Raw genomic sequence first — 7,337 nt, forward strand, 5'->3', positions numbered from 1 at the left:
ATGTTGAGATGCAAAATAAATGCATAGGTGACAAAATGTGTACTTGAAAATTCACAACAAATGTGCGGGTGGTCAGATATGTGCTTAGAAATTCAAAATGAGTAGGTGGGTGGAAAATTAATACACAGATGTTCTAATATGTGGACTTCACAATAAATACAGGGACAGCATTGACTCAGTGTTCTCATTGCTCGTGGCATAAACTATCCATTATTATCAAATGTCAGACTTCTGATGATATGATGCTTCTTTGAGTCAACCAGCTAGATATTTTGCATTTACTGGTGCTTGCAGATTAATTTTTTTCTGTATTTTCATGTTTAATTGTAGAATTCTGTCCTTTTAAAAAATGTTGAAACTTGTGCAAGATACTACCCTTGTTGCATTTAGCTTCTTATTACACAATATTTTGAAAACATTGCGTGAGAAAAAGTAAGCGAATTATACAGCTAGCATATAGGGCCATAGTGAATGGGGCCAACATTTAAAATAGTCAGTTTTACAGTGGGAGGAGAACAAGGCAGAGTGGATGGGCAAATACAGCTATGGAAAATAATCTTCCAGCAGAAAAATTTTATGATTCTTCCTATACCTGGGGAGATAACTCCATAACATGGTTTGGGGTAATTGTAGGTACGTAGAGAAAATGCTGAAAGAGATTATTATAATAAGCAATACATGTGGATAGCGTTACTGTGAGCATAGTCTCACTTAATGAGTATGAAGGCAGCCGATTGAGTGCCCTGCCTGAGCCAGAGGCATTGGCACTACTAATGGCATTGGGAGTTGTAAAATAGGAAACAAAATTCCTGGAAATTAAATTCAAACTCCATGAGAGACCATCTTTCTCTCTGTGCCATCCTGCCAGAGCCAGAAGCAGTAATGGTGCCCAAACTGTGTAAATGGGGCTCAACAAGGGCACAACAGGGTCAAATTATATAGATTTGAGTTGAATTTGCTTGGCTTACTACTGGTAAATTATCTTGAATTGTATTTCTGCCCTTCATCTTTAAGTAGTAAAGTGTACCTAGATTGCATGGATAGGTGCCTTTCTTAGCATTTCCTGAATCCAGTCCATAAATTAAATTTAAACTGCTAGCAAAGAGGTTTAACGAGTTCAACTAGGTAGAACTTCAGGATCTCCCTGTATGAATGAAAAGACAACACAAAGAGTGGGATTTAACATCAGACATTACTGAAAATTATTCTGAGAAAACGGGGATACTGTACAGAAGGATGGTTCTACCTTAACCCAGGTAGGACAAGACAGCTGGTATAGAAAACTGACAAGGTTATAGGGCATTATTTAAATTGGGAGGAGGAGGGAAGCCAGCAGGTGCTAAGGTACACTCAGGTCAGGCAGTGACGGCTGCTAGGAATGACAGTAATAAGACAGTACCGTATACCTGTACTCCATAGTAGCCTCAGGAAAGCACACTGATGCTGGGGGAGGGGCAGTTTGAGATCATACAGGTACATTCTGAGAAAGTAAAAGAATACTTTGAGATCCCAAACTGTAAAACCTCTACATTCTGATGGAGAAAGCTTAAAGTAAAAAAAAAAATACATGAAGGGAATAACAACAGATAAGTACCTTGAGACTAGAATACTGTAATGTCTGGCTGTAAGCTATGCAGGAAAACAGAATAGGCTTTGGAAGCAGTAGAATAGCTCCTTATCAAAAAATGCCATAATTTGTAGCCAGAAAATCTCTTGAGTGAAGAGAACCATTAGATATAAATCCAATTCCTAAAATGCAAGCCTGCTAATAGAGTAATACTATACTACTTGCTACTACAATATAAAAAAGGGACACTGCAGGCATACTATCGAGGAGGATCAAAGAGGTATTAAGTCTAACAACGCAATACATAGGGGTATCTTATCTCTGTGTAAATCAGTCCAGTGATTTGTTACTTATGATTTTGCCTAGGGCTTCAGTCAAAATTCTACTGTGCTGTGGACCAAAGATATTTTAAAGAAAGCCCTTGCCCTGAGGACCTTGTAGAGTAAGTAATATGCTACAAATTCAGAAAGGCAATTTCTTGACACCCCCAATCAACTGCTCCTTGGAAAAGTAGTGCAGAAACATAGAAAGTAGACTGTTACCAGCTATAAGCTAAGTAACATGCTGAAGTAAACTTACGAAGGAAATAGTGATCACAACACAAGGATGTTAAAACGTGAAGTCTTAGCTATGTATTTTTGCACAATAAGCAGTAGAAGTATTACAGGTTAAATGAAGCAGCAATGATTTCTAGACCCATTCAAGACTGCTACTTATGTTAAATATGACACCAAATACTGTTGTTCATCTTTCACCTTAATTATCAATCCATCCTAACACTCTTATATTAAAAATGAAATGATTACAATGCATCTAACACCACATCATCTATTTTCTCTTTTCCCAAAAAGTAGTGCTGGGAAAGGAGATAATGGTTACAGCTGAGTAAAATGGAACATTAACAATTTCTAGTTAAAAGCTAGCCTATTGCATAATAAATCACAAGTGACAGGGTGGTGACTGTTCAGTCCAGACCAGCACAACATGGGACTAAAAGTAAACAAGGGAATAATGGAGAACTAATGGATTTATAGGGAAGAGTTTGGGGGTGACTAGACAGGGCAATAAACCTTGGTTACTTTGAAAATGCAGAAGCAGCTGTAATAGGAAAAGCAAACCCAGGACAGGACAGCGGGGTTTGATTACAATTAATAGCCCTGGCAGCTAAAGAAAGGGCTTAGGATCAGCTGTAGATGCCAGAAGAACCAACTTGCCTACAAACCTGTTTCAGTATTTTTACCTGAGGCTGACGATAGATCATGGTCACTGTTTAGTGCTGACAAAACATGTAAATATTTGTAAACAGCTACCCATGCTTCATTCTGGACCTTCTACGTTCTTTCAGGTATGATCAACCTATCAAGATCAAAGTAAATGCGATGCTACTACAGGTTTTCCTCACTTTATGCTGTACATGTGTTCCTGGAAAACAGTGCATGGCTTGAATTCGCATAAAGGGAACCCACTGTACAATGTAACAAATAGGGATGTATTCCAAGACCTTGACTGCACTGACCTCTGGACCCATTTCTACCACCTTTATAAGACAATTTTGGTACTCACCAACAATAGACGGTACACAAAAGCACAGGGCACTGTCATAATGGGGATGGCAACTAAAGAAACATGTGTTGCAGATAATGAGCAAGAAGCACAGATCCACACAGGAGACTACATTGTGATGCACATCATTCCCACAATGCACTGTACAAGGCAGCTGACTGTGGGCTTCCACCACGCAAATCACATAAGTGAATTTACTTTGCATATAATGAATTTTTTGGTATTAAAAAGTGTCGTTGCATAAGATTGAATTTGCACGTACAGAACCACATAAAGCAAGGGAAAATGGTGAACAGCAGTGGCTGAATTTCTGAATCGAATCAGGAGACCCATTAATCTCTCTGAATCGAATTGGAACCCTCTGAACCGATCAGAGAGATTTGGAAAGATCTGGCGATTCAGACATAGACACAGCTTTAAATGTTTTTTCTACATAACTCAAGGTACCAGGCAGCTCATGAATGCTGAGATGCTGGGGTGGATGGAGTGTCTCACAGTAGTGTGGGGGGCTCACTAGTGCACTCAGCAGCAGACCCAGAAGTGGATCAGACGCATTTCTGGTCCACTTCCGGGTCCACCAGGGAGCATGTGGGGCGGGGGGGGGCCGCCCCCCCCCCCCAGCTCAGTGACTGGTGCCTCCTGGGTCTGGGGGGGCACCCAGGGCCCCCCTGTGGCCAATCGCTGAGCCGGGGGTGGGGGTGGGGGGTTGGAGAGCCCTGCAGTGCACTCCCCAGCAGACCCAGCAGTGGACTGGAAGCACTTCCAGTTCACTTCCAGGTTCACTGCCAAGCATGCAGAGGGCCTCCTCACACTCTTGTGAGATGCTCCATTGACCCCACCAACTCAGTGTTCATGAGCCAATGAGCCATGCCTAGTATCTCAAGGTATGTAGAAAAAACATTTAAAGCTGTCTGTGGCTGAATTGCTGATTCTCTGAATAAGCATCGAATCTTCAGATTCAGCTGGATCAAAATGGGGACAGTGATCTGAATCAACGAATCAAATCACTGTCCCTGATTTGGGCCAAATCCAAATTGAATATGGCCTGTTTCATACACCCCTAATAACTACTGCAATTAGAACAGTGAAAAAGAAAAACTTCCCTGACCACTATGGTAGCAAAAACCTAATAAAGACAGTCATGCTAGGAGAATTATCCTTTTGCCAATAGAGTTTATTTTATTTAAGGATCTGGCTTAAATTATACTTCCAATTGAATTATTTTTCCAATATAAGATGCATCTCCCTTAGGGAGACTTTGTTAGCATAATGGTTTAGGCAAACCCTTTTGGGTATAGGCAAACACTAAGTAGCTGTAAGAGTTGCCAAAGCCAAAGTTAGAAAGTAAAGAGAAATTTGGAATAGAGAAAGAGGGCAGTTTGGGGTAAAACTGATAATGAAATATTTGCCCACATGCCCCCAACTGCAGTTTTATTACAAATATAATCTCTGAGTGTCTTGAAAAAGTAGGAGAAAAAAATGATTTTCTAAGGAGCTCAAGGCTTGAAAAACGAGACATATGAGATTTTAAAAAATCGAGGAGTAAGATTTATTTCTAAGTGGCAGAGCAGTAAAACCATAATGCGAGAGCACCACTTTTTTCTGCAGCTGTTGACAGCATACACAGAGCAAAGTGTTGAATGGGTCCCAACTCTAAAAGGAAATTGTTATTAACAGTCAGGTTTAACTTCCCTGAAACCAGGGATAGATGGGAGAAGAGAAATTGCAGTCATCATTTGTCTGAGAGAGTTGTAAGAAACTGTTAAGTTCTGTGTAACCAGAATTCAGGAACAGTGGTACTCCTCCCAAGCACAGGATTATGCCACTGGCATGATTATGCAAGGTGGAGGTGGTCAAGGGGTTTTGCTGGCTATTATTTTGTGAAAGATTATGTCTCTCTGAGGGAAAATATCAAGAGGGCCAACAAAATTGTGAGAAAAGGGAGCAAGGACACCTTATACCAGGGTGATTCTCTACCAGGGTGCTGGAGTATCCTGGGGTGCCTTGAGAGCCTTTCTAGGGTACCATGGGGTGCCACATCATGTTAGCACTATTAGATGTGCAAACATGTTTCACATGATAAACCCAGAGATTTCAAATAGGAAACTAGTGTTAAAACTGTTCTGACCTGTTGTGGTCTTTTTTAATTCTTTGAAATGGAAGAACTGCTCTAATATTTTTGTGAAGTTAAAAAACAAAGTGAAAACAAAGGGCTGGCATTTTCTAAGGAGGGCCTCAAGTCTAAGCCAGCAGGGTCGCAGACCCATCTCCCCCCGGAGATGTCTGAATCCTCTTTCTGCTTCTCAACAGTGCCACCCCATCTGCAGTGGAAGAGCCGGTGTCAGCAACTCTTCAACCTCTGCTAGTTTTCCTGCACCCTGATCCAGGCCCTGATGCCAGAGTTGCAGCTGGTGTCTCCCCCAATGCTACCCTCATTGTGAAGCTGACCACCTTCCTACCTGTTCTGCACAAGGACCCAGCCAGTTCCTTCACCTCCCACTATAGCCCTGGCAGCAGGGGCTGGCTTCTTGCTCCATGGTGCACCTTGGAGACCAACTCCCTTGGGAGAGTATGTCCCTGAGAAAAACTTAAAGAGAGCTTTCCAAGCTGAATGCTGGCCGGTGTTGCAAGCAAAGAAACCACCTTCTGCTGTTTGATGCCTGCTATGTGTGTTCAGGGAACCAGGACCTGCATCAAGGATACCTGACTTCAACATCAATTTCTCTTTCTAATGGAGATAACCCATGGGGCCCTGAACTCTGGCTAGCTGATCGGGTATAGAAGGGCCAACTAAATGTAGAGCTGCTGGTTCTCTCTCAATCTCTATTAAGCAGCAATTGAAAGTGAAGTACAGGAAGAACTACTACCCAAAGGGTGTTGAGACAGATGGGTATAAAGTTGGTAAAAATAGCCTGGCCTCTATGACTTGACAGCAAATCTGACTTAGCTGTTTATTTTTTGTGGATTTAAGGATTCCTGGAGACCAAAGGAAACCATTCTTTTCTCCGAGCAGTAGTTTGACAGCAATGGGCTGCAATTAGGCTCTAGAGGAATCAACATGTTTACAACCTCTGGCCATGAAGATTTATAACAGAGGAACAATGAATTACATACTAGTTGGCCAGAAAAATACATTTTACAATCAAATTCAACTGCACGTTTGAAGTAGAGAAACAGCAGCCAAGTCCCGGTGACGGCTTTATATCATACAGCCATATTTCAGTGGCAGATTATGCATACTGCATTGTTTGACACCAGCTGAGCCTCAGCCACTTTTGGCATGCCTTCACATGGGCATTCAACTGCAGTTGAACAGCGAGTAGTGGAGGCTGAGATTTTCAAAGCAGCCCTAGACAGTAAGAAGCCCAAATCCTTCAAAGATTAGGACACCTAATACCCCTTTGACTCTGCAAAATCTAGCTGTAGTGTCTGCATAGTCATTTAATAGACTGGTATCCTCCTCACAAGCATTGTTACTGAAATCAGTCATGATAAGAGGGCCTTAGGGGTAGTAATCCTTCTGCATTAGTGATAGGAGTTTTCACATGAAGCCTCCAATTTTATTTAAAACAGGTATCTGGAAATGAAATCAACTGCCAGTTAAGTCAGTGACACCATGATCAGATGACCTCTCCCTGTGATGCCACAATGAAACATTAATTCTGTCTGTTACTTCTTGTTCAGAGGAACATGAGGTGCCTCAAAATCAGCACCATAACTACTTCACAAGATTGAAGAGATTAAAAAGTATAGGAAGAATATTGCAGAAGATATGATGAAAGTGTGTGAAAGGTATTATTTTTAATAGAAGTGTTTGAAACTATATCCTAATGAGGACATTTGTCTTTAATAGGACTGTCATCAAGTGAAGATGAATTTAAATGGTTTTTATTTAACATTTAGACCCTCTTCACCAATATTTAGGTCTTTTCTGCTTTCATTTCCTCTGACAGTCCTTAAAGTATAGATGTGATGAGCTAAGCCATTTCCTTTGCACCTTCCACAGGTATGTGTCTCAGCTGCTGTCTGTGGGCTCTTTTGTAGTGCCAGAAGATGGAAGCAAAAGGCTTAGCTCATTAATGAAAGCTGAAGAAGAAACTAAGATGCACAAAAGGATTTAAGGCTTTAGTTCTAGAAATTCATTTAAACATTAGGAATTTAAGTCCTCAATCCAAAAGTTCAGTTCTCAGGAATCTCAGTCAAATCC

The sequence above is a fragment of the Alligator sinensis genome, unplaced genomic scaffold (genome assembly GCF_000455745.1).
Source record: "Alligator sinensis unplaced genomic scaffold, ASM45574v1 scaffold243_1, whole genome shotgun sequence".
Taxonomy (NCBI): Eukaryota; Metazoa; Chordata; order Crocodylia; family Alligatoridae; genus Alligator; species Alligator sinensis.